Below are 27,669 nucleotides of genomic sequence, written 5' to 3'. Positions count from 1 at the left end.
CTATCTATCTGCCTCTTTCTCAAAATAAATAAACCAGGTGTAGTGGCACATGCCTTTAATCCCAGCACTTGGGGGATAGAGGTAGGAGGATCACTGTGAGTTTAAGACCCTCCTGAGACTACAGTTCAGCCTGTAAGACCCTACCTCAAAAAAATCAAATAAATAAATTAAATTAAATATATTTTTAGGGCTGGAGAGATGACTTAGTGGTTAAGGCACTTGCCTACAAAGCCAAAGGACCTTAGTTCAACATCCCAGGATCCATATAAGCCAGGTGCACAAGGTGGCACATGTATCTGGAGTTGGGTTGCAATGGCTGGAGGCCCAGATGTGTCCAGTCTCTTTCTCTCTCCCTCCCTCTAGATTTTCTAGGATTGTGACCCTGCTGGTAATTCTTTTTTTTTTTTTTTTTTTGGTTTTTCGAGGTAGGGTCTCACTCTGGCTCAGGGTGCTGGGAATAAAGGTGTGCGCCACCACGCCCAGCTCCTGCTGGTAATTCTTTTGTGACTTTTTTGTTGTTGTTGTTTTTTGAGATCAGGTCTTGCTCTAGCCCAGGCTGACCTGGAATTCACTATTTAGTCTCAGGGTGGCCTCGAACTCATAGAGATCCTCCTACTTCTGCCTCCTGAGTGGTGGGATTAAAGGCGTGTGCCACCACGCCAGGCTTCTTTTGTGACTTTTAGAAAGATTTCGTCTCTTGTTTTTATCCTCTTTTTTTCCTTTTTCTTTTTTTCTTCTCTCTTTCTCTCTCTCTTTTTGAATCTTGCTAGGTAGCCCAAGCTGATCTTGAACTTATTATATAGCCCCATCTGACTATAAACTCACAATCTTCCTGCCTTGGCCTTCCAAGTGCTGGGATTACAGATTTCTACTACCACTCCTGGAAATGCCTTCCCCTTTCTGAGTGTCAGTCTCTCCAACATCAAGACAGGGTGAATGGTGACTGGACTTTCAGTAGGATCCCTCTAGCCTGACATTCCAGGCTGTTAGTTTGCTTCCCTTCCTCCCTCCCTTCTTCTCTTTCTTTCTTTCTCTCTTTGCACATGGCAGGAGTGGCGCCATGGTCTCTTGCAAATAAATACCAGATCTTGCAGCACTTTTTGTATCTTGTTTTATGTGGAGAATCAAACCCAGGCCATCTCCACATCCCTCCTTTTTTTTTCTAATATTTTCTTTTATTTGAGAGAGAGATAGAAAGAGGGAGAAAGGGAGAGAGAAAGAGAGAGAGAGAGAGAGAGAATGGGTTCATCAGGATCTCCAGCCACTGCACACAAACTCCAAATGAATGTGTCACCTTGTGCATCTGGCTTACTGGGGAATTGCACCTGGGTACTTAGGTTTTGCAGGCAAGCGCTTTAACTGCTAAGCCATCTTTCCAGCCCTCCTCATCCCCTTTTATTTGGCTCTTTTGTTTGTTGGTTGGTTGGTATTTCAAGGTTGGGTCTCCCTCTAGCCAAGGCTGACCTGGAATTCACTATGTAGTTTCAGGGTGGCCTCAAACTCACAGCAATCATCCTACCTCTGCCTCTCAAGTGTTAGGATTAAAGGCGTGCGCCACCACACCTCAACTATTTGGCTTTTTGAGACAGGGTCTCACTCTAATCCAAGCTGACCTGTAACTCTATAGCCTTAGGCTGACTGGTAACCTACATTGATCCCCTACTTCAGCCTCTTGAGTGCTAGGACTTAAGGAATGAGCCACCATGCCTGACTTTCCTTTTTTCTTTCTTTAGATATACTTTTTATTTTTATTTATTTGTTAGAGAGAGAGAGAGAATGGGCAAGTCAGGGTCTCTAGTCACTGTAAGCGAACTCCAGACACATGCACCACCTTGTGCATCTGGCTTACATGGGTCCTAGGGAATTGAATTTGGGTCCTTTGGCTTTGCAGGCAAACGCCTTAACCACTAAGTCATCTGTAGCCTCCTTCCCCTTATTTTCCTTCTCTTTCTTTCTTTTTTAAATTTTTGTTTATTTTTTATTTATTTATTTGAGAACGACAGACAGAGAGAGAAAGAGGCAGATAGAGACAGAGATTGAGTGCGCCAGGTCCTCCAGCCACTACAAACGAACTCCAGACGCGTGCGACCCCTTGTGCATCTTGCTAACATGGGTCCTGGGGAATCAAGCAAGCGGTTAACCTCTAAGCCATCTCTCCAGCCCCCTTTCTTTCTTTCTTTCTTTCTTTCTTTCTTTCTTTCTTTCTTTCTTTCTTTCTTTCTTTTTTGTTAACTCATCACCTATTCATTCCTTTAACAATTGTTTAGTGACTGCTCCATTCCAGATACAAGAAACAAGCCAGACCCGCAGCACCACAGGTGTAGATTCCTGGAACCCTTCCAGGGGAAGCGCGTTCGTTCAGAAACCCTCTTTGTTGTAGCCTCCAGCACTCAATTCTTACAGGTTATTTCACGTTTGGAATAGAGAAAATTGTGCCAAGAGTTTATTTCTGTGCATCTTGGGGTGGCTGTGTACACATCCAGGAGCACACAGACACACATTTATATATAACATTTGCAGCAGCGTTGTCATGGTAACAAGTTTTTGGTTTCTTTGGGCATGAGGGATGCTTATGAGTGGAACAGCATTTATGGACTAGCCCTGCACGCACTTTTGCACTTTTTGCAAGGTGTGGCATCCTTTTGGGAGAGTTGCCCCAAGAGCCTTTGTCAGCCCCTTTCATCATTGCTGCCTATTTTCCTCATTGATCTCGTCAGGTTGGAGTGAATGTGATGGAGGAACCAAGAGTGAAGTTATGACTCTTGGTCAAGATCTTTTGGGCTGGAGGGTTGGCTTAGCAGTTAAGGCATTTGCCTGCAAAGTCAAAGGACCCAGGTTTGATTCCCCAGGACCCATGTTAGCCAGATGCACAAGGGGGTGCATGCATCTGGAGTTTGTCTGCAGTGGCTGGAGGCCCTGGTGCACCCACTCTCTCTCTCTCTCTCTGTCAAATAAATAAAAATAAAATATATTAAAAAAGATCTTTTAGGACATTTTCCAACCTAGCAAAATGACAGTTGAGCTTTTCATCTTTTGAAACTCTCAATTTAAGAATGTGTAAGGATATAGGGAAGACTTAGATGAAAAGACAAAAAAGAGAAATGGAACGTATTTCCAGAAACGACAGCTGCAGCAGCTACTTTTGAACTTGGCAAGCAGTGCCAGCATGGAGAAGGGGCAGAATGCCAGCCAGAGGGCCCAGAAAGGAATTGCTGTTCCCTGGCCATCCACCATGGGACTGGCTGCTGGCTGGAGCCTGTGGGCACACTGTCTTCTGTAATCCTCCAGTTCAAGCCTGCTGTGTGGGATGGACATTGCTGCTCTTAGTGGAGAGCTGGGATCTAGGGAAGAACAGGAGCCAGCGAGGAAGGAAGTGACAATGCTGAGTTCACATCCAGCCTGAGCTCGGGCTTTGCCCGCTGTCCCAGGCTGCTTACTGTTGCTGTAACTGAATACTGCTGGCTGGGTAATACATCAGGAAAAGATATTTAGCTCTTATAGTTCTGCACACTGGGAAATGCAAGAGGATGGTGCTGGCATCTGGTGAGGCCTTTTCCTCCTCCTCCTTATTCTTGTCCGTTTTTTAAAAAATTTATTTATTTATTTGAGAACAACAAAGAGAGAAAGGGCGGGCGAGAGAATGGGCGCGCCAGGGCCTTCAGCCACTGCAAACGAACTCCAGACGCATGCGCCCCCTTGTGCATCTGGCTAATGTGGGTCCTGGGGAATCGAGCCTTGAACCAGGGTCCTTAGGCTTCACAGGCAAGCACTTAACTGCTAAGCCATCTCTCCAGCCCATTTTTTCTATTAAAATATTTTTTCATTTTTATTTATTTGAGAGTGACAGAGAGAGAGAGAGAGAGAGAGGGGCAGAGAGAGAGAGAGAGAATGGGCACACCAAGGCTTCCAGGCACTGCAAATGAATTCCAGACACATGTGCTCCCTTGTGCATCTGGCTAACATGGGTTAATGGGGAATAGAGCCTCGAACTGGGGTCCTTAGGCTTCACAGGCAAGTGCTTAACCGCTAAGCCATCTCTCCAGCTCCCCCCCTTTTTTATTTCGAGGTAGGCTCTCCCTCTAGCACAGGCTGTCCTGGAATTCATTCACTATGTAGTGTCAGGTTGGCCTGAAACTCAACGATGATCTTCCTGTGTCTGGGATTAAAGGCGTGCACCACTATGGCTGTTCTTTTTAAGACAGGCTTGCCTCAAACCAGCTATGTGGCTGAGGTTGACCTTGAACACCTAATCTGTCTCCTGCGATTAAGTACACAGCACCATGCCAGGTTTATTCAGTGCTAGGGGTTGAAACTGGGACTTGTTTTTTTTTTTTTTTAAATATTTATTTCAGATAGAGAATATGGATGTGGCAGGGCCTCCAACTGCTTCAAACCAACTCCAGATGCATGGGGCCATTTAGTGCATCTGGCTTTATGTGGGTACTTGGGAATTGAACTTGAGTCTTTAGGCTTTGTAGGCAAGTGCCTGTCCATTTGTTTAACTTTTTGAGGAGCTGCCCTATTGTTTCCCACACTGGTCACTTTATTTTGTTTTACTTTATTTAATTTATTTATTTGAAAGAGAGGAAAAAGGCAGATAGAGAGAGAGAATGGGTACACCAGGGCCTCTAGCCACTCTAAACAACTCCCAATGCATGTGCCACCTTGTGCATCTGGCTTTCATGGGTAGTGGGGAATTGAACCTTATGGGGGAAAAGATGACCTTGAGCTCCTGATCCTTCTAACTCTACCACCTCCTATCTGCTGAGATGACAGGTAGAGACCACCATGCCCAGCTGGACTTGGTGTGTTATTGGTAGAAGAGCAGGTGAATTCCAGGTCAGCCTGGGCTAGCTAGAATGAGACCCTACCTGAGAAAACAAAACAAAAAACAAAAAACAAAAACAAAAAAAAAAAAAAAAAAAACAGAGCAGGCACTTCCATCCTGGCAAGTGGCTCAACATGTTTGGGTGGCACCCTCTGTACTAAGAACGAGGCAACCTGAGGGCTCTCTGATGGCCAGACCTTATCAGTAAGACCCTCACACATACCAGCCTACATCTCCTCTGGGCCGGGCCCAGTGAAGGTCACCAGTACCAACCAGCACCCAAGCCAGGGTACTTCATCAAGAACCCACACACTCCTCTTGAATCTAGAAACCACATGCTATGCCCTGGGTGGTCCAGCCTTCCGCTAAGCCCTTGGGAAGCTGGAGGCCATTTAAATATTCTGCCAAGCTTGTGGCCTTGGGAAAAGCCTGGGCTCTGAATTGCCTCATGTCTAGTGACTAGAGGAGGAAGCTGGATTTCCAGATGCCCACAGCTGGCGCCAAGCATCAGATGGGCTCTAGTGATCTCCGTGAGAACTGGCCTGCCAGCCCAGCCTGGCCCGCCAGCACTCCAGACACCTGGAAAGATTGAAGCATTGCAATGCTCTGTATTTTCCCTGCCACCCAAGATTGAAAATAGCAGTGAGTTAGAATTAATTCTGCAGACAAACATCTTTTGGTTTTCCAAATTCAGTGACCATTTCTCTTTTTCTTTCCACCCTCATGACATGCTTTTCCTTCCACTGGAATAGAGAACTTGAAGAAGATACTTGGTTCTCAGTATTTATGCTGGGTAACTGGTACTGGGTGGAGTCCAAGTTCCTCCGCTGGCCAGCTGTGGTCCTGTCACATCTGGCTCTTGTCACTCTTGGCTCCTTCAGTTCCCACCAACATACACCCTGGAGAGCCACCCACTTTCATGTCTCCAAGGCTGTCTTTCCTCCCATCTAGAATTATCTACTGTTCATGGAAAGCCTACAAGCTCCTGATCCTTCAAAACCCAGCGGAGGACTATGGATGTAGCTCAGGGGCAGAGCACTTGCTTACTATATGTGAAGCTGAGTTCAATTCCACAGTGCTGGAAATAAAGAAGCCGGGCTTGGTGACGCACAACTTTAATCCCTGCACTCAGGAGACCATGTGTTGAAGAATCACACCAGCTCTAGACTATCTGTGCTACAGCGTGAGTTCCAGGTTATCCTGCTAGAGTAAAGCATTGAAAAAGCAAAAAACAGGGCTGGAGAAATGGCTTAGCAGTTACTGCACTGGCCTGTGAAGCCTAAAGACACAGGTTTGATTCCTCAGATCCCATGTAAGCCAGATGCACTAGGTGGCATATGCATCTGGAGTTCATTTGCAGTGGCTGAAACCCCTGGCATGTCATTCTCTCTGTATCTTCTGCTTTCTCTTTTTCAAATAAACTAAATTAAAAAAAATTTAAAAGCCAGCTGTGGTGGTGCATGCCTTTAATTCAAGCACTTGGGAGCAGACATAGGAGGATCGCCATGACATCAAGGTCACCCTGAGACTACAGAGTGAATTCCCAGTCAGCCTGAGCCAGAGTGAGACCCTACCTTGAAGAAAAAAAAAAAAATTAAAAGCCACACCGGATAAGAGCCAGCTGTGTGTGTGTGTGTGTGTGTGTGTAAAGAAAAAAGTTAGAAGGACTAGTGATGTAGCACATTTGATAGAGTGCTTGCCTTGCATGCAAGAAGCCCCAGTTTCAGATGGACAAATGACTCAGGTACATGCTCCCTGAAATAGGGGTAGGCTCATGGTGAGGACGATGGCTTCATTTATTGCCAAGACACCAAAGGTTAAGAACAGAGCCCAGATCCTGAAGGGAATCTAATGAAGGCTTTTATAGGCATGTTGACAAAAATCAGAATTTTACCCTCTTTTCTCTCTGTTTTAAGACAAGGTCTCATGTAGCCCCGGCTGGCCTTGAACTAATTATTGTAGCTGTGGCGGTTTGATTCAGGTGTCCCCTGTAAACCTAGGTGCTATGAATGCTAGGTCCCCAGCTGATGGCAATGTGGAATTTATATATATATATATTGTTCATTTATTTATTTATTTGAAAGTGACAGAGAGAGAGGGAGAGAAAGAGGCAGATAGAGATGGAATGGGCGCGCCAGGGCTTCTAGCCACTGCAAACGAACTCCAGACGCGTGCACCCCCTTGTGCATCCAGCTTAAGTGGGTCCTGGGGAAATGAGCCTTGAACCAGGGTCCTTAGGCTTCACAGGCAAGCGCTTAACCGCTAAGCATTGCCCGGCAGGCAATGTGGAATTTTTCCCTCAAGCTGCTCTTGGGTGTTTTTCTGTCAGCAATGTGAACTTGAATACAACAGTAGCCAAGGATGAGGATGACCTTGAACTCCTGAGTGTATGGATTACAGATGTACACTACCATAACTGGTTTATGCATTGCTGGTCTAGAGTGAGACACTATCTCAAACAAATCCCTCTCCCCCTGCCCCCCAAAAAGAGAAATTACTAGCACCCTGTCCATTTTAACTGGGCCAGCATCTTTATTTTTAATCTGTTGAAAATGTTTAGCAGTGTCACACCCAGGCACATAGTAGGTCCTCTTGAGTGTTAGCCACTCTGGGGGTGTGAGAAGGTGTTGAGCAGGGTCATGCTCTCGGGTGAAAGGAGAGAATGCCACTTTTTTTTTTTCTTTTTCAAGGCAGGGTGTCGCTGTAGCCCAGGCTGACCTGGAATTCATTATACAGTCTAAGGGTGGCCTTAAACTCAAGGCCATCCTCCTATATCTGCCTCCCGAGTGTTAGGATTAAAGGCATGTGCCACCACACCCGGCTAGAATGCCACTTTTTGATTTTGCTCCTGATGTTTTTTTTTCCTGCCTTTGATTGCTTGTTGGCTAGAATCTTATCTGGATCTTTTATGCTATTTTTGCCTGAGGTCTATCTGGTTTGAAAGAGATAATGTCCTTAGCAAAGACCAAGCACACACTAATTGCCTGATGCTTGTAGCTATTAAGTTAGAAACCAGTTCAGAGAAGAATAACAATTAAGCAATTATCAGTCTGTTATCAGCCTAGTGTAAATGAGAAGTCAAATCTTTTGCTGGGAACAGATTTTGATTGGGATAAAGAGAGCTCAGAACATGAAATGAGAACCCGGGGAAATGAAGGGCCACTTGGGAATTATTCCTGGAGCTAGCTAGGCAAGCCTGAAGAGCAGCAGAAAATCCAGGCTTTAAGAAACCAGGTGTTCAAATCAAAATGTTTTAGAATTTCAAAGTATGAATTAGCTGTTGTCTCCCAGTCTGGACAGAGAGGGATCTTTTTTTTTTTTCTTTTAATGCCAAGAGCTGTGGAGGGAACCACAGCCAGACAGAGGTGGTGGGGGTTGGAGCAGCTCCCTCTTCCAGATGCTCCTTTATCTTCTATGGAACATCTGAGGGATACCAGGAATTATTATGTATTATCATGTATTAAAGACTCTACTACATGTAATGCTTTGACACACACACACACACATATACATACATACATATATATGTGTGTGTGTGTACGTATGTGTGTGTGTGTGTGTGTGTGTGTGTATATATGCCAGACATGGTTGCTTCATGCCTATGTTCACAGCATGCAAGAGGCTGAGGCAGGAGGATTGCTGAGAATTCAAAGCCAGCCTGCACTAGAGTAGAACCTTGCCTCAAAAAACATTTTTTAAAAAAAGGCTAGTAGGAGGAAGTTCTTAATCCAGTGGCTAACAGGCTCTTAGCCTGGAGACCACTGAGTTCCTCTCCTTGGAATCCACTCAAAGGCAGTTGGAAGGGGAGAGGGGACAGAGACTGGAATTCACTGCAACTGGGGGGCAAGACTCCTGTCTCAAGGAAACACTGGAATGAGGTGGCATATGCCTGTTATCGTAGCACTCAGGAGAGATGGAGGCAGCAGGATCACTTCAAGGTCATCCTGAGCTACATAATGAGTTTGAGGCCAGTATGAGCTATATGAGACCCTGTCTCAAACAACAGGCATGGGGAGATAGCTCAGTTAGAAAAGTGCTTCTATGCAAGCATGAAGCCCTGACTTCAGATTCACAGCACCTATGTAAAAGCCCAGTGTGGCATGGAGACAGAAGAATCTCTGGGTGCTGCTGGCTAGCTAGTCTAGCTAAATGGTTGTACTCCATGTTCAGTGAGACCTTGTCTCAAATAACTAAGGCGGGGCCGGGCACAGTAGTTCACGCCTTTAATCCCAGCACTCGGGAGACAGAGGTAGGATTGTAATGAGTTCAAGGCCACCCTGAGGCTATATAGTAAATTCCCGGTCAGCTAGAGTGAAAAATAAAAAATAAAAGGTGGGGGCTGGAGAGATGGCTTAGCAGTTAAGGCACTTGCCTGTGAAGTCTAAGGACCCAGGTTTGATTCCTCAGTACCCAAGTACATCATATGCACAAGGTGGCCCATGTATCTGGAGTTTGTTTGCAGTGGCCAGAGGCCCTGGTGTGTCCATTCTTTCTCTCTCTTGGATAAACAATAAATAAAAAGGGCTGGACAGCTGGGTGTGGTGGTGCATACCTTTAATCCCAGCACTCGGGAGGCAGAGGTAGGAGGATCGCCAGAAGTTTTAGGCTATCCTGAGACTACATAGGGAATTCCAGGTCAGCCCCAGCTAGAGTACAGTGAAACCCCTACCTTGAAAAACCAAAAAAAAAAAAAAAAAAAGGGGGGGTTGCTGAAGAGATGGTTTAGTGGTCAAGGCACTTGCCTGCAAAGCCTAAGCCTAAGAACCCAGGTTTGATTCTTCAGAACCCATGTAAGCCAGATGTACTTGGTGGCACATGTGTCTGGAGCTCATTTGCAGTGGCTAGAGGACCTGGCATGCCCATTCTCTTTCTCTTCCTCATATAAATAAAAAAGTAAGGTGGAAGTGTGGTGTGGTGCCACATGCCTTTGGTCCCAACTTTCAGGAGGCTGAGGTAGGAGGATCTCTGAGTTCAAGGCCAGGTCATCCTGAACTAGAGTGAGACCTTGCCTCGAAAAAACAAACAAGCAAAAATAAATAAGGTGCCTGATGATTGAGGAAGACACGAGACATTGACCTCTGGCCATATCCATCCCCTCACATGTGGGCCCACACACACATGAACATACCTACCCATGAAAAACATGAAAAATTTATAACTAAAACACACTCCTCAGGTGTAGCAGAAGACAGATGAGAACATGTATCTTGCCTCAGCCTACAAAATCGCCTGTCAGTTTGAACCTCAAATTTCTCAGCTCTTCGGTTGTGTGATGGCATGGAGCCTTCCTTAGTCTCAATTTCATCATTTGTAAAATGGGTACTGGGGGGCTAGAGAGATGGCTTAGCAGTTAAGGTGCTTGCCTACAAAGCCAAAGGACCTATGTTCAATTCCCCAGGACCCACGTAAAGCCAGATGCACAAGGTGACACATGCATCTGGAGTTTTTTTTTGCAGCGGCTAGAGGCCCTGCGTGCCCATTCTCAAATAAATTAATTTAAAAAAATGAGTCGAGCATGGTGGCGCATACCTCTAATCCCAGCTCTTGGGAGGCAGAGGTAGGAGGATCGCTGTGAATTCAAGGCCACCCTGGCAGCCTGGGCTAGGGTGAAACCCTACCTCGAAAGGCCACAACATATTTCTCAGGATGGCCTGAGCTAATGAAGACCATGTGCATGGGAAAAGGCTCCTGCCACACTGTGCATGAAGGTGATCCTCACAGGTCCAGCCAGGGAGGAAGGGACCTTATCAACAACAAGTGTCATCTCAGCAGAAGAAAAGGGGGGAGGAGACTACTGGTTGTGGCTGAAGGGCACTTCAGTCCTGGGAAGGCCTAGGGGAAGTGTCCATTCCACAGAGCTTCGGGTCAAGGTTGTTAATTATGTAAGGAGGGTCAGTTGACTAACTTAGGAGGCGGCAGGGTTCATAGGCAAAGAAGGTAGAATTCATGTCCAGGGTTAGCTCTGTCCTTTTCCGGCCAGGTGACCTTGGGCCAGTCACTTTTTCCTCTCTGGGCCTTCTCTGGAAGAGGGGCTCTTCATTCCATTGACCGCTCAGTGTTCCGGGAGAAGACGACGTGCTGACATAATGCCCGCGGCATGCGTAGCCAAAGGCCGACTTCTTAGGTCATTCTAATAAGTCCCGGCGTTTTCACTCCGAGCGAGCGGTTCCTTCCCCGGGGGGCGGGGGGACCCGGGTTTCTCGCTTCGCCGCCTACAGGCAGGTGTGTGCGGCCCGCAGGCTCCGGGAACGTTACCATTGTTCTCCGAGGCTGAGCCGCAGGGGAGAGCTTTCGGCCGCCAGACTTCTCCTGCCGTGTCTCCCTCCGCCCCGCGGCCGCGTCCCGGCCCAGCCAGAGAAGCCCGGGCGGGCGATCCTTCGCGAGGAAGCCGGTCCATTCCACAGCGCTGCCGAGCGGCGTCCGAGAACGCGTCCGAACTCTTCCGAAGCTTCCCGACCTCTCCCACTCTCCGGAAACAGCCGAAGCAGGTTCTCATTCTCGGCTTACCGAGTTGTTCCGAAAAGATCCGAAAATCTCCGAGAGGCCGTCCCTGCCGGACTGCTGGAGGCGGCCGCAGCGCCATGTTGGATGCTCTGCTCGTTGACTGAAGAAAATCCGCCGGCATCGCCTGAACCCCGCTACCGAGAAGGGTGCCGTTTCCCCCGGGGAGGGGGATAAAGACCCCCCGCCGCCGGTCCATGAGGATATTGCCGTGAAAGGTCCGGTCTCTCCGTCTCTTGCCCCCGCCGGGTCCGGCCCCCCCCCCGGGGTCGCGTTGTCACGGAGACCGGCAGCCGGTGGTGCTGGCCCGCGGGGCGGCTGCTGCTGCCGGCGGCGGCGGCGGCGGAGGGCGTGTGTGACCGGTCCCGGCCCCCTCCTCCTCCTCCTCCCAGCCTCCCCCCGGCCCCCCGCTCCCGCCGCCTCCCCGGGTCTGCCCCCATCCCGCCCCCTCGCTGCCCCCGGCCCCTGCACCCCGGCGCGCCCGGTCCCGCTCTGGGGGGGTTGGTGGCTTCGCTTTGCCATGAGTTTACCGCAGAAACCGGCTCTGAAATCAGGCTCAGCGGCTGCAGCAGGACCCGGACCCGGCACCGGAGCGGCGGCGGCGGCGGCGGCAGCGGTACCGGTACCGCCTCCTCACCCGGCGGCGGCGGCGGCGGCGGCGGCAGCGGCAGCAGTAGCGGCGGCGGCAGCAGCGGCCCCTCCTCACCCGAACATCAGGGCCCTCCAGACCCAGGCGCCCCAACAGTATCCTTTTCTCACCTTCCTGTCAATCCTTTGGTCCTTGGCACTGCTGTCCGAGGGGGATCCCCGCGATCCAGAGGGAACCCTCCTGGTGGCTGCCATAGCCCAGTTAGCAAGGGAGGTGGAGGCTGCTGCTTGAAGCTTTGTGCTTTCGAAGCTCGTGGGGTGCCCTGGCTGCAGCATGGAGGGGTACCCCGGGACCCTCTGCAGTACTGTGAACACCGGCTGCACTGGGCCATCTCTGTTGTAGCCGGGCTCTTCCTAGATCTGCCCCAGTCACCGCCTACCCTTATCCCCCCCCTTCCCCTTTATTGGGCAGAATTTGCCGGTGCCTGGAACCAACCCTGCGGGCAAGGCTTTATTTATTTATTTGTTTATCATTTATTTATTTCTGATTGTTGTGAGGATCACACCATCCTGCTCCCTTCAGCTGTCCTTGCAGCAGTAGCAGGGCTCGGTGGCCTCCCCGGTTATTATTAATACATAATAAACTTGACTGGCAGATTTGCTGTTCGAAACTTATCTGCTTGTTCGAGAGGTAAGTTGGATCTTCAGTCTATGGTGCGAGTGTACAAAAGACACTCCCTCTGGCTAATGTTTATTTATTTATTTATATTTTAGCAGCTTGGGAGATGGGGAGGAGTGGTGGTTTGTGGTAGAACTCTGTCTGAGGAGGAGGATATGTTAAGCTGGATGCTTCCCTGTTTTTGACCTTCTTTAAAGGAAGAGGAAGTTAACTCACATTACCCATCACCCCCCCCCCCCACCCAAGTCTCACTTCTTGGAAGAACTGTGTTATGCTGACAGTATTTTTCAAGGGCTTTTAATTTGCTCTTCATAGGTTTGGTGCCTGGAGGGTACCAGGGCTCCCGGAGGAGAGTAGGTTTGAATGTGTAATTTCATCTTGTTTTGCTTGGTTGTAGAAACTTGGACAGGGTTTTTGAAAAGTCTTGGTGACCAGGTGTTCGGATGAGTGAGGATAAAACGTTGAATTCATGACTCCAGTGAGATTTAAAGTGTGTTACCTGTCTGAGAATAACATTTCATCATGCACCCCTCTTCCCCTCCTCTCTTGAGTTTGTGCAAATCAACAAATGATCATTGGATTTCATATGTGTTGTGTGTGTTTGTATTTGTGTCATCAAGTATTTGACTTTTAAAGATGGGGTATTTCAGCAAATATATAACAGGGCTGTGAGGACCACAGTCTAGTTTGATTCTTGTCTGTATCAATTACTTTGACAAGGGTAAGACATCTCCCTTTTAGAGGCATTTCAGGCCATTGTTTGGTTTCTGTCAAGTATCATTTTCTCTGTTCTTTAAATATTGTTGGTCTATATTTCTCAATCCAGACATGGTGGCGCAGAGGAAAGATAAATTCCATTCCAGTGTGATGCGTGTACTGATTTCATAATGTTTTTATCCTGCATGATTCTATTCAGAATTGCTCGCTGATGAGAATGTCCAGTGTTGGTGGAAAACCTGGTTAGCTGTGACCCACACCGCCAGCCGCTTTGCCCTGAGGGAAAGGTTGTCTGGTTGGCCTACTTCAAGGTAGAACGCAGTGCTGGCTGTCAGACATAACCACTTTCACTTAGTACTTTGAGAGCAGAACGCAGTGCTGGCTCTCAGAGGTAGCCACCCTCACTTAGTACTTTGAGAGCAGAACGCAGTGCTGGCTCTCAGACGTAGCCATCTTCACTTAATACTTTGTGAGTTCAAATTCCTTTCTAATTTTAGGGTTGTTTTTCTTGATTGTCTGTCTTGTAAGTTTCTGCAGGTTGCCAACAAGGAAAGTATTCATTACTTTTGTCTTTAAACTGTTTTGGCAATTAAATCTAAGAAAGCTTGTAGTGTGTTTGAAGTAACAAGTTGGGCTGCATATGACAGTTATTTGGTGTTATAGGTGTGTATGTTTTTAAAATTTATTTATGAGAGAGAGAGAGAATGGATGCACCAGAGCCTCTAGCCACTGCAAATGAATTCCAGATGCATGTGCCACCATGTACATCTGCTTTACATGGGACCTGGAGAATTGAACCTGGGTCCTTAGGCCTCGCAAGCAAGTGCTTTAAGCTCTAAGCAATCTCTCCAGCTCCCCTCCCCTTTTTTTTTTTCAGAGGTAAGGTCTTGACCTGGAATTCACTCTGTAGTTGCAGGCTGTCCTTGAACTCACAGTGATCCTCCTGCTTCTGCCTCCCGAGAGCTGGGATTAAAGGCATTTGCCACCATGCTCAGCTTTTTTTGGCATGCGCCACCGGCTTATGTGGGACGTCGAGAATTGAACCTGAGCTCTTAGGCTTCTCAGGCATGTGCCTTAACTGCTAAGCCATTTCTCTAGCCCTGCAATATATGTAATATGTATTATATACATATATGTTTCTTATGTAGGAAGTAATAAGTAATACTGCATATGACAGTGCTTGGTGTATTTGGTGGCTTGTTTGGACAAAGAGCTGTGGCTTGTGTATTCCAAGTGTGCTTTTTCTCAGCACATTTCATGAAGTAAACACTTATAAAAGCTGAGTTGGTGCAAATTAAAAGTACTTCCTAGGAGCCGGGCATGGTGGTGCATATCTTTAATCCCAGCACTCGGGAGGCAGAGATAGGAGGATTGCCGTGAGTTCGAGGCCACCCTGAGACTCCATAGAGAATTCCAGGTCAGCCTGGGCTAGAGTGAGAGCCTACCTCAAACCCCCCCCCCAAAAAAAAAAATAAATAAAAGAAAAAAGTACTTACTAGGGCTGGAGAGATGGCTTAGCAGTTAAAGGCACTTGCCTGCGAAACCTAAGGACTCATGTTCCATTCTCCAGGTCCCATGTTAGCTAGAACCACAGTGTTGCAAGCATGCATGGCAAGATTGCACATGCACACAAGGGGGCGCATGTATCTGGAGTTCAGTTGCAGTTGCTATAGGCCCTGGCATACCAATTCTCTCTCTCTCTCTTTTACATTAAAAAAAAAGGCACTCCGTTGTGCTTGCCTCAAGGAAAAAAAATACTAATGCTGCAAATGGGGTTTTTAAAACTCATTGTGGTAATGTTGTATACTTTTATGTTGCTTTAGGTTTTTATTTTACTTCATGTCATTGAAGCTTAAATTTTTCTTTTTATTTATTTATTTGCGAGAGAGAGAGAGAGAGAGAGAGAGAGAGAGAGAGAGGGAGGGAGAGAATGGGTATACCAGGGCTTCTAGCCACTGCAAACCAACTCCAGATGTATGCGCAACCATATGCATCTGGCTTATGTGGGTCCTGGGGAATTGAATCTAGGTCCTTTGGCTTCGCAGGAGTGCCTTAACCACTAAGCCATCTCTCCATCCCTGCAATTTTTCTTTTGGTGTATTCTACAACTCATGTTACTTTGCTTTATATGCCAAAAAAGTTATGTTGCCAAAATATAAGTACTTACATAGATAGTAAATGAACTATAGGTTGCAGTTTTCACCAAATTACAGCAGTGGTAAAATATTGTGAGGAATAGGTAAGAAATGGATTGAAGTAGAATAGTCCTGTGGGAATTTGCACTTGATGCAAGTGTCATCATGTAATAAGTCGATAGCATGGAAGCATTGAGGCTGAAGTTGCCCTTTCCCTGACTTGAATAGGTCGCTAGTTCCTCAAAATATATTGTTGGTATAAAATTAATATGTTCTAATAGTTTTTTTTTTTTTTTTTTCAAGGTAGGGTCTCACTCTATCCCAAGCTGACTTGGAATTCAATTCACTATGTAGTCTCAGGGTGGCCTTGAACTCACAGTGATCCTTATACCTCTGTCTCCCAAGTGCTGAGATTAAAGGCATGTGCCACTGTGCCTGGCTAAAATGGATTTTTATTTTTTATTTTATATTTTATTTAATTGACACAGAGAGAGGGAGGGAGGGAGGGAGGGAGAGAGAGAATATGGGTGTGCCTCCATTCAGTGGGCCTCCAGCCACTGAAAACAAACTCCAGATGCTTGCATCCCTTTGTGCATATGGCTAATGTGGGCCCTGGGGAATTCAACCTGGGTCATTTGGCTTTGCAGGCAAACGCCTTAATTGCTAAGCCATGCCTACAGCCCTAAAATGGTTTTTTAAATTTGTTAAAGTACTAGAAAGAGATTCATATGGCAAAGTGTCCTTCATGTGCACTTAGAGATCAGGTGACAAATCAGAAGTGAAGAGAAGCTGGGTGTGTTGATGCATGCCTTTAATCCCAGCGTTCTGAATGCAGAGGTAGGAGGATAGCTGTGAGTGTGTGTTTGTGTCTGTGTATCTTAGATGCATGTATGTTTCCTTTGCTGTTTTGGAGGTATTATAATTTTATTTTTTCCTGCTTTGCTGATTTTTCAGTTTTATCTTGAAGGCTGAAACATGTAAAATTACTGTTGTCTTTTTTGGGGGGTGGTTTCGAGGTAGGGTCTCGTCTAGCCCAGGATGACCTGGAATTCACTATGTAGTCTTAGGGTGGCCAGAACTCACAGTGGTCCTCCTACATCTGCCTCCTGAGTTCTGGGATTAAAGGTGTGTGTCACTGTGTCTGGCTAATTTTTAAATTTTTATTTATTTGTTTGTAAGCAGAGAGAGAGAGAGAAAGAAATAGAAGAGAGACAGAGAGAATGGGCACACAAGGACCTCAAGCCTCTGTAAACAAACTCTAGACACACGTGTCACTTGGTGTATCTGGCTTTATGTGGGTAGTGGGGAATTGAACTCAGGCCGTTAGTTAGGCTTTGCAGGCAAGTGCCTTAAGTGCTAGCCATCTCTCCAGCCCCAAATTATTATTATTATTATTATTACTGGTTTTTCGAGGTAGGGTGTCAGTCTAGCCCAGGCTGACCTGGAATTAACTATGTAGTCTCAGGTGGCCTTGAACTCATGGCAATCCTCTTACCTCTGCCTCCCAAGTGCTGGGATTAAAGGCGTGTGCCACTATTACTGGCTTTTTTATCTTTCTTATTATGAGCGGGAAAGAGGCTGAGAGAGAGAGAAAGAGAAAGAGGGAGGGAGGGAGGGAGGGAGAATGGGCACGACAGGGCTTCCAGCTGCTGCAAACAAACTCCAGATGCATGTGCCACCTGTGTATCTGGCTTTCGTGGAGGCAAGCGCCATAACCACTAAGCCATCTCTCCAGCCCATTTTAAAAAATTTATTTTGAGGTGGGGTCTTGCTTTAGCCCAGGCTGACTTGTAATTCAGTATGTAGTCACAGGATGGCCTGAAACTCACAGTGATCCTCCTATCTCTTCCTCCTGAGTGCTGGGATTAACGATGTGTGTCATCACACCCTGCTTATTTTTAAAAAATTATTTTATTTATTTATTTATTTGAGATAGGGTTTCACTGTAGCCCAGGCTGACCTGGAATTCAGTATGTAGTCTCAGGTTGACCTCAGACTCACGCTGATTCTCCTATTTCTGCTTTCCGAGCCCTTGGATTAAAGGCATGCCTGGCTTTTTAAAAAATGCTTTTATCTTGGTATGACTGTCCCTGGTAGGCATGGTCAAAGTTCCTTGCAGGTCTAGATAGAATCCACTGGGCTGCAACCTATGCCACACGGCAATGATGATGGGGTGGTGGTGGCAGGGACCCCGTTCCGCAGACAGGGACCTGTGCCTTTCACCCACTCAGCAGAATTAAGTTCATAACTGGGCAGGAGGAGATGAAGCTTATTTGCCTGATGTTTTCGGCTCTGCCTTTTTAAGTGTTTTCCATCAGAGAACCGAGAGGCATGTTCAATGGCTACTGACTGTATCTGATGTTTTCAGGTTTTAGAAGAAATAAAATGTTTCATGCTGTAGGCAAAAAAAAAAAAAAAAAAATACTTTTATGTATTTATTTGCTAACTAAGAGATGTAGAGACAGAGAGAATGAGCATGCCAGGGCCTCCAGTCGCTGCAAACTCCAGAAGCATTCGTCACTTTGTGCATCTGGCTTTATGTGGGTATTGAGTATTTTTATTTTATTTATTTATTTTTTTGGACTTTTGAGGTAGGCTCTTGCTCTAGGCTGACATGAAATTCACTCTGTAGTCTCAGCATGGCCTTGAACTCATGGCAATCCTCCTACTTCTGCCTCCTGAGTGCTGGGACTAAAGCCACGTACCACCACACCTGATAAAACACTGTTTTTGAGGCAGAGTCTCACTTTAGGCTGACTTAGAACTTACTCTTAGCCCAGTATAGCCTTAACTCACTGCCATTCTCCTACCTCAATCTCCTGGCTGCCTGTCTTAAGAACTGTACTCTGAAGGCAGGATTTATCCCTATTTTATTGATGAGGATACTGAGTTGCAAGAAAGTTAAGTTTCTAAGGTTATTTACCCCAGCAAAAGGTGGTCTAGGGCTGGATAGATGGCTTAAATGTTAAGGCACTTGCCTATGAAGCCTAAAGACCCAGGTTTCATTCCCTAGTACCTTTGTAGGCTAGATGCACAAGTTACCACATGTGTCAGGACTCATTTGCAGTAGCTAGAGGCCCTGGCATGCCCATTCCCTCTCCCTCTCTTGTTTCTCTCTCTTTCTCAAATAAATAGATAAATAAATAAATATTTTAATGGTGGTCTATAAGCTAGACACCTGTAACAGAATTTAAGCCCGTAGGTGTCCTTACTTTGCTCGGTTGTTTCTCACCCACCAGCCCCCATGTGGGACTGGGAGAAAGAATGCTCACCCATATTTGAGAGCTAAGGAAAAGTCTCTGTATGGAAAAAGAGAAGCTCTCTGGAGTAATGTAGAACACAGTGATACTGGACCTGTTTTAATTAGTCCACAGTACATACTTGTAGACAAGTAGGTTATTTTCACCTCACTGAGACATATAGCATTGGCCTCCATGTTGGATTCAGTGCATGTTTCTGCTTGTTGAGAAGTCAGCAAAGCCTTCAGCAAAATGCTGTGATAACTGACAGAATGGTGAGGCTGCTGTGGTGGCCAGCAGGTCTGCTCCTAAGCCCCAGCATCCGGGAAGTATTCAATATGGAGTACAGCTCCTCAGATAGGAGGGCGAAAGAGAGGGAGGCAGGTGCAAGGGAGAGTTACTCGATGCCTGTGTGTGTTAGTGCTCAGCTGCTGCCACTCTCCCTGGGGTTTACTGGTTACAGAGTGAGGCCTGTTGTCTAAACCTTGTTTGAAAACCATGTTTTATGCACAGTGGGGAGGATTATTCCATTTTGGTCATTGATGTTGAGGCTTCATTGTACATGCTACCTTTATGAATTCATTTGTTCATTTATTTAGTGCTTATTATGGACTGTACTGTAGGTGGTAGGTGTAGGGTTGAAAAGCTAAGATGATAATCTTTATCCTCAAAGAACTTGGTCCAGACAGGTAAATAAATGGGATTACTATGATGTAATCAAGACACAGTGGTAAAACTGCTCTGAGTTTAGTCTGGGGGAGGAGGAATTAGATAGAGCTTCCCAAAATTGTTACCTGAATAGAACTAGCCCAGGTTTACAATGCTCTTGCCAGCTTATTTTTCCCAGTTTTGGTGTTGATCCAAAGAATTAAAAAAAAAAATATATCATTAATTTGCATACGGGCATGTCAGAGTATCCTGCCGCCGCTGCCAATGAACTCAAGGCACACATGCCACTTTGGATCTTTTGTATCTGGCTTTACAATGAGTGCTAGGGAATTGAATCTGGGCCAGCAGGTTTTGCAAGCAAGTGCCTTTAACCATTGAGCCATCTCCCCAGTCTTGCAAAGATTTCTTTTTGGTTTTTTGAGGTAGGGTTTCACTCTAGCCCATGCTGACCTGAAATTCACTATGTAGTCTCAGGGTGCCCTCAAACTCACATCGATCCTCCTACCTCTGCCTTCCGAGTGCTAGGATTAAAGGTGTGTGCCACCATGCCCGCCTGAATTTTTTAATTTATTTTATTTATGACAGAGAGTGAGAGTGAGAGCAGTGTAAGAGAGAGCAAGAGAAGGACCCGGATACACACGCAAGAAAGAATTGGCATGCTAGGGCATCTAGCCACTGTAATCAAACTCCAGACAGATACATGACCTGTGTGTGTTCATCACCTTGTGCATCTGGCTTATGTGGGTTCTGGGGAGTGGAATCTGGGCTCTTAAGCTTCGCAGGCAAGTTCCTTAACTGCTAAGCCATCTCTCCAGCTCCTGCAAAGAATTTTAATAAGTGGATTTTAGGGTCCGGAGAGATGGCATAGTGGTTAAAATGCTTGCCTGTGAAGTCTAAGGACCCAGGTTCAACTCTCCAGGTCCCATGTAAGCCAGATGCACATGGTGGAGCATGCATCTGGAGTTTGTTTGCAATGGCTAGAGGCCTTGGCATGCCCATTCTCTCTGACTTTGTCTCTAATAAATACATCAGGATAAGTGGATAATAATAATAAATCAGGATAAGTGGATTTTAGTCCCTCCCTCCCTTCTTTCCTTCCTTCTCTCTCTCTCTTTCTCTTTCTTTCCTTGAAATGGGAACTATAGGAAGTACTTTAGAAAGTGGCAGTCAAAACATAATTGCAAGCCAGGCATGGTGGCACACACCTTTAATCCCAGCACTCAGGAAGCAAAGGTAGTAGGATCACTGTGAGTTCTAGGCTCCCCTGAGACTACATAGTGAATTCCTGGTCAGCCTGGGCTAGAGTGAGAACCTACCTTGGAAAAACAAAAACAAACAAAAAAACCTAAAACCTAAACCATAATTGCTATAAATTTAAAGTGTCTTCAACAACATAATCTGTGGGGGGTTAGTGTGTGTAAAGATATGTCACAGACCTTTTTGGTTCCCTTCCCATTTAATCTCATATACCCTCTTGCCCTTCAAAAATTATTTGTGTGCATGATGTGTGTATGGGTTGGGGGTATGTGTACTATTGTGCAGGTCTGGAGGTCAGAGGACAACCTGAGGGTCTTTACCCTCTCTCTCCTTCCACCTTATTTTTCTTTTGTTTTTCGAGGTAAGTTCTCACTCTAGCTCAGGCTGACCTGGAATTCACTGTGTATTCTCAGGGTGATCCTCCTGCCTCCTGAGTGCTGGGATTAAAGGCATGTGCCACCACAGCTGGCTCCTTTCACCTTCTTTTTTAAAAAATTATTAAATATTTTACTTATTTATTTGCAAAGAGAGAGAAAGTTAAAAAAAAAAATGAATGGATGAGCCAGGACCTTCAGCCACTTGTATGCACCATTTTGTGCACACCAGGGCCTCCAGCCACTGCAAATGAACTCCAGATGTGTGTATCCCTTTGTGCATCTGACTTATGTGGGTCCTGGGGAATTGATCTGGGGTCCTTAGGCTTCGCAGACAGATGACTTAACCGCTAAGTTATTTCCTCAGCCCTATGTCCATTTCTTTATGTGGGTTCTGGGGGAACTGAACTCAGGCTTCCTCAGGCCTTTATGTTTGCTCAGAAAGTGCTCTTACACACTGAGCCATCTCCAGCTCATTTGTTTAGTTTTGGCTTTTCGAGGTAGGGCTCACTGGCCCAGGCTGACCTGGAATTCACTTTGTAGTCTCAGGGTGGTGTTGAACTCATGGCGATCCTCCTACCTCTGCCTCCTGAGTTCTGGGATTAAAGGCCTGTGCCACCATGCCTGGTTTATAATGTTACTTCTGAAGTCCTACTTTATTTATATTTTTAAAATTTATTTATTTGTAAGAGAGGGATAGGCAGATAGAATGGGCGTGCCAGGGCTGCCAGCCAGTGCAAAGGAATTCCAGGTGCATGTGCCACCTTGTGCACATGGCATATGTGGGTACTGGGGAATCAAATTTGAGTCCTTAGGCTTTGCAGGCAAGTGTCCCAACCACTAAGCCAGCTGTCCAGTCCCTTGTATTTATTATTTTTTTTTTAAGATTTTTTTTTAAATTTTTTTTTATTTATTTGAGAGCGACAGACACAGAGAGAAAGACAAATAGAGGGAGAGAGAGAGAATGGGCGCACCAGGGCTTCCAGCCTCTGCAAACGAACTCCAGACGCATGCGCCCCCTTGTGCATCTGGCTAACGTGGGACCTGGGGAACCGAGCCTTGAACCGGGGTCCTTAGGCTTCACAGGCAAGCCTTAACCACTAAGCCATCTCTCCAGCCCCCGTATTTATTATTTTGAGACAAGATTTTATATAGCGTAGGCTAGCTCACTATGTAGGTAAGGATGACTAGGTGAGGCTGGTCTGCCTTCCTCTATCTCCTGGCTCTTTGATAATAATAGAGGCATCATATTGGTGTAGTTATGTTAACTACTTGGGGCATCAGTTTTCCTTTCCCTGATATACAGGGGCCAGGCTCATTTATTTAGTGACCTTCTTTGATTATAATGGCTATGATTCTGATGATATTCTTGGAGATTTGTTTTGTTATTGCAATTATAGAGGAAGGAATTACATGGAACAGTTAATGTGGACAGTGTCGTATTACTACTAGAGGCATGCATGCTCACAGGGCTCTGAGTTAAGAAAACCTGCTCATAATGAGATTAACCTGAGGTTTATGGCTTGGTACTCAGGTTATCTAAAATGTATGTCTGACTTTGGACTGGGGCATATGAAGTCAGTCATGGGGTGGTTTGAGAGCATTCATTAAGATTGCCCTGATCAATGGCTAACTTACTTTGTGTGTTGGTACATTGAATTCAGTCTAAGGTAAACTTAGCTGTGAAACAAGCTCCTGGGATGAGCTACAATCTTTTTTGCATTAGGAGTAATATTTTGAGCTGCTGAAGTAAGGTAACCATTTCCCAGGCATCCTGTTCAAGAAGAGAAGAAGCTGCAGCCGAGACTTAATGGGTACTGCAGAACTCCAGCTATGGCTGAGTTCTAGGGCACGTCTAGTTCCTTTTCCTTTCCTGTAGTCTCAGCTGAAATGTGAGACAGTTTAAGCTATTTTAAGTGCATTTGAAATTTGTCAGTTTTTATGACCTTTACTAACTAACTAGTAGTTGTTTTGTACTTTTTAGAGCCCCATGTGTCTTTCCTGACTTAGGATACATGAAATTTTGTTAATAGCATGTATGCTCCATGGAGGCAGACATTTTTGTTTGCTTGATTTTTTTTTTTTTTTTTTCCCCACTGAGGAATTTCTTATATACATGGTGCTTAGTAGTAGGGCCATAGTATCAAAGCTCACTTTTAGCCTCAAGGCGGCCCTGAAATTGTTTTGCACTGATATATATATATATATATATATGTAATTTCCTTTAAGTTGGATTAGCATTTATATATAGTTTACAAAACTAAAGTGGCTCCCCTGGTGTGGTGGCATGTGCCTTTGAACCCAGCACTCTGGAGGCAGAGGTAGGAGAGTTACTGTGAGTTCTAGGCCAGCCAGAGACTACATAGTGAATTCCAGGTCAGCCTGGGCTAGAAGGAAGATCCTGCCTTGAAAAAACAACAACAACAAAACACAATAAGAACACCCAAAAAACTAAAGTGGCTGACTTGTACTTGAAGTTAAAATACAAGGGCGGGAGAGATGGCTTGGCAATTAAGGCGTTTGCCTGCAAAGCCAAATGATCCTGGTTCGAATCTCCATGACCAACGTGCACACATGTTAGCCACATGCACAAGGGGGTGCATTCATCTGGTGTTCCTTTGCAGTGGCTGGAGGCCCTGGTGTGCCCATTTTCTCTTTCTGCCTCTCTTTCCCTCTCAAATAAATAAAATATATTAAAATACTAAGGATTGGTATAAAGGCCAGAGAAACCAAGCTGGGCATGGTGGTGTACGCCTTTAATCCCAGCACTTGGGAGGCAGAGGTAGGAGGATTGCCGTGAGTTCGAGGCCACCCTGAGACTCCATAGTGAATTCCACATCAGCCTGGGCTACAGAGAGACCCTACCTTGAACCCCCCCCCCCCCAAAAAAAAAAAGCCTTAAACCAGGTGTGGTGGTACATGCCTGCAATCCTAGCTCTTGCAAATTAGAGGCAGGAGCAACAGAAGTTCAAGGTCATCCTCTGCTACATGGAGAGGTTGATGCCAGCCTGGGATACATGAGATCTTATCACAAACAAGGAAAATTAATTAAAAACTTGTTTTGGAGCTGGGTGTGGTAGCGCATGCCTTTAATCCCAGCACTTGGGAGGCAGAGGTAGGAAGATCACTGTGAGTTTGAGGTCATCCTGAGACTACATAGTGGGCTAGAGTGAGACCCTACCTCGAAAAACAAACAAACAAACAAAACCCCAAAAAACAAAAAAAACAACTTGTTTTTGTCTGTAGAGGTTGTTTAACAGTTAAGGTGCTTGCCTGCAAAGCCAAAGGACCCAGGTTTGATTATCCAGTACCCACACAAGCCAGATGCACAAGGTGGCACATATATCTAGAGTTTATTTGCAGTGGCTAGAGCCCTTGGCATGCCTATTCTCTGTTTTTCTATCTGCCTATTTCTTTATCACATAAACAAATAAAAATATTAAAAACTTTGTTGTATCATTATATGAGTAACAGAAAGCAGGATTCTTCCCCCCATCCCAAGGTAGGGTCTCTCTCTCTAGCCCAGGCTGATCTGGAACTCACTCTTTAGTCCCAGGCTGGCCTTGAATTCACAGTGATCCTCCTACCACTGACTCCTGAATGCTGGGATTAAAGGTGTGTGCCATCATTACTGAAAAGCAGGAAATTTTAAAAAAATGGAGGATTTTTTAAGAATTTATTTGAGAGATAAAGAGGCTTGGGGGGTGGTCAGAATATGGGCACTCCAGGACTTCCAGCTGCTGTAAATGAACTTCAAATGCACTTGCCACCTTGTGTATCTGGCTTATGTGGGTCCTGGAGAATTGAATGTGGGTCCTTTGGCTTTGCAGGCAAGTGTCTTAACTGCTAAGATATCTCTCCAGCCCCTCCCCCCCCTTTTTTCTGTTTTTTTCAAGGTAGGTTCTCACTGTGGTCCAAGCTGACCTGGAATTAGTCTCAGGATGGCCTTGAACTCAGGGTAGTCCTCCTACCTCTGCCTCCTAAATGCTGGGATTAAAAGGTGTGCGCTACCATGCCTGGCCTCTTTTTTTGTTTTTTCGAGGTAGGGTCTCACTCTGGTGCAGGCTGACCTGGAATTCACTATGTTTTTTTTTTTTTCTTTTTCTCTAAGACAGGGTCTGACTCTGTAGCCCAGGATGGCTTTGAACATGTGATTCTCCAGCTTTACACTTCCAATTGCTAGAGCTACATTTGTGTGCCACCCTGCCCAATTTATAACCTTGTTTTGTAAAGGATAATTGTTAATATTTTGTTATTTCTGTTTTATTTTATTTATTGGTTTTGGTGCTGAGTATAAAATCTAGGACATTGAGCAACCTGAGTGTGTGCTCTGTCACTGAAATACACTTCCAGCTCTACATGGATTCTGATTTTTTTGTTTGTTTGTTTGTTTTTAAGGTAGGGTTTCACTCTAGCCCAGGCTGACCTGGAATTCACTATGTAGTCTCACGGTGGCTTCGAACTCACGGTGATCCTCCTACCTCTGCTTCCCCAGTGCTGGGATTAAAGGTGTGAGCCACCACATCCGGCTGTATTCTGATTCTTTATAAATATTTTATTGATTTGAGAGAGAGAAAGAATATGAATGAGCATGCCATGGTTTCTTGCTACTGCAGATGTACTTCAGATGCATGCACTACCCTATGTATATGGCTCTTCGTGGTCACTGGGGAATCAAACCTGGGTCCTTTTTTGCCGGCAAGTACCTTAACCACAAAGCCATCTTTCCAGTCCTTGATTTTTTTTTTTGAAGGGTAAATTAAATTATATTTATTTTAGAAAGAATTAAGGCAACAGGGAAAACAAAGTAGGTAAGCACCTACTCAAAAGTAGTTCTTGGAATTTGCAGAAAAATGGATGGACCTGGAAAGGATTATACTAAGTGAGGTAACCCAGGCCCAGAAAGCCAAGCGCCACATGTTCTCTCTCATACGTGGATCCTAGCTACAGATGATTGGGCTTCTGTGTGAGAATGAAAATACTTAGTAGCAGAGGCCAGTAAGTTGAAAAGGAGACATAAAGGGAAGAGAAAGGGAGGGAGGAGGATACTTAGTAGGCTGATATTGTATATATGTAATTATAATGATTGTAATGGGGAGGTAGTATGATGGAGAATGGAATTTCAAATGGGAAAGTGTGGGGGTGGGGAGGGAGGGAATTACCATGGGACATATTTTGTAATCATGGAAAATGTTAATAAAAATTAAAAAAAAAATAAAAGTTGTTCTTGGGGCTGGAAAAGATGACTCAGTAGTTAGGTGCTTGCTGCAAAGCCTCACTGTCTGGGTTTGATTACCTAGTGCCCACATAAAGTCATATGCACAAAGTAGCACATGCATCTGGAGGCCCTGGTGTGCCTAGTCTCTATTCTCTCTCTCTCTCTCTCTCTCTCTCTCTGCTTGCAAATAAATAAACATTAAAAAAAAAAAGTAATCTGGGCGTGGAGCGCATTCCTTTAATCCCAGCACTCGGAAGGCAGAGGTAGGAGGATTGCCATTAGTTCAAGGCCACCCTGAGAATACATAGTATATTCCAGGTTAGCCTACCTACAAAAAAAACCAACAAAAACAAACCAAACCAAACAAAAACAAACAAATAAATACAAGAAAGAAGGTCTTTCCCTAGGGAGAGGAGAGCAGGAAGAAAATCTCCCTCATTTAGGAAAAAGACTGTTACTGGGGTGGAAAATGAAGAGCGGAAGGAAGAGAAGAGAAGGTCTGAAGAAGGGGAGATGAATGCATGGACTCTTTTTTTTTTTCTTTTGTTTTTTGAAGTAGGGTCTCTCTAGCCTAGGCTGACCTTGAACTCACTATGTAGTCTCATGCTGGCCTTCAACTCACAGCCATCCTTCTACCTAGGCCTTCCAAGTGCTGGAATTAAATGCATGCCCGGCCTAATTTTATTTGTATGTATTTTAATATTTTTAGTTATTTGCAGGGGGGGGAGAGAGGAAGAGAGGTCATCTAGCTGCTACATATGAACTCAGATGCATGTGCCACTGTGCATCTGTCTTTTATGGTTACTAAGGAATCAAACCTGGGTCCTTAGGCTTCACACACAAGCACCTGAACCACTAAACCATCTCTCCAGCCCCTGATCTTTTTATGTATATATATAATTTATATATATTTTTGTATATTTATATATATAATTATATATATATATATATATATATATATATATATATATATGATTTTTTTTTTTTTTGAAGTAGGGTCTCACTCTGGTCCAGGCTGACCTGCAATTCAGTATGTAGTCTCAGGGTGGCCTTGTACTTCTGCTTCCTGGGTGCTGGGATTAAAGGCATGTGCATCCACCCCTGGCCTCTTTGATTTTATATTTAAATGGGTTCTGGGGAATTGAACCGAGGTCCTTTGGCTTTGCAGGCAAGCACCTTAACCACTAAGCCATCTCTCCAGCCCTAGGAATTTTTTTTTAATTTTTTTTTGAGGCAGGTCCAACAGACTGGTCTTTTTTTTTTCCTTTTAATACAAGAGTGAGAGAGAGAGAGAATTGGTGTGCCAGGCCTCCAGTCACTGTAACGGGACAACAGACAGATGCACCACCTTGTGCACATGTGCGATCTGTGTCACCTTGTGCATCTGGCTTATGTGGGATCTGGAGAGTCACGTATGAGTGTCCTTAGCCCTTGTAGGCAAGTGCCTTAACCACTAAGCCATCT

The 27,669-nt window shown here is 45.4% G+C and overlaps 1 protein-coding gene across 29 annotated transcripts in view; it reads left to right on the top strand.

The window, feature by feature from the left end:
- The first annotated feature begins 11,980 nt into the window (after nucleotides 1-11,980).
- Eif4g3 (eukaryotic translation initiation factor 4 gamma 3) overlaps nucleotides 11,981-27,669 on the top strand; it is a 312,912-nt gene continuing 297,223 nt past the window's right edge. For 18 of the 29 annotated variants that reach the window (XM_045149120.1, XM_045149119.1, XM_045149118.1 and 15 more), the window contains exon 1: nucleotides 12,056-12,073. The gene's annotated coding sequence lies outside the window, so the exon portion shown is untranslated. Of the gene's footprint in view, nucleotides 12,074-27,669 lie in introns of all 29 variants that reach the window. The other 11 variants (XM_045149111.1, XM_045149105.1, XM_045149126.1 and 8 more) reach the window with 3 other exon arrangements.

This window comes from Jaculus jaculus, chromosome 5, assembly GCF_020740685.1.
Source record: "Jaculus jaculus isolate mJacJac1 chromosome 5, mJacJac1.mat.Y.cur, whole genome shotgun sequence".
NCBI classification, from domain to species: domain Eukaryota; kingdom Metazoa; phylum Chordata; class Mammalia; order Rodentia; family Dipodidae; genus Jaculus; species Jaculus jaculus.
This window is presented reverse-complemented; position numbering and strand designations above follow the sequence as displayed.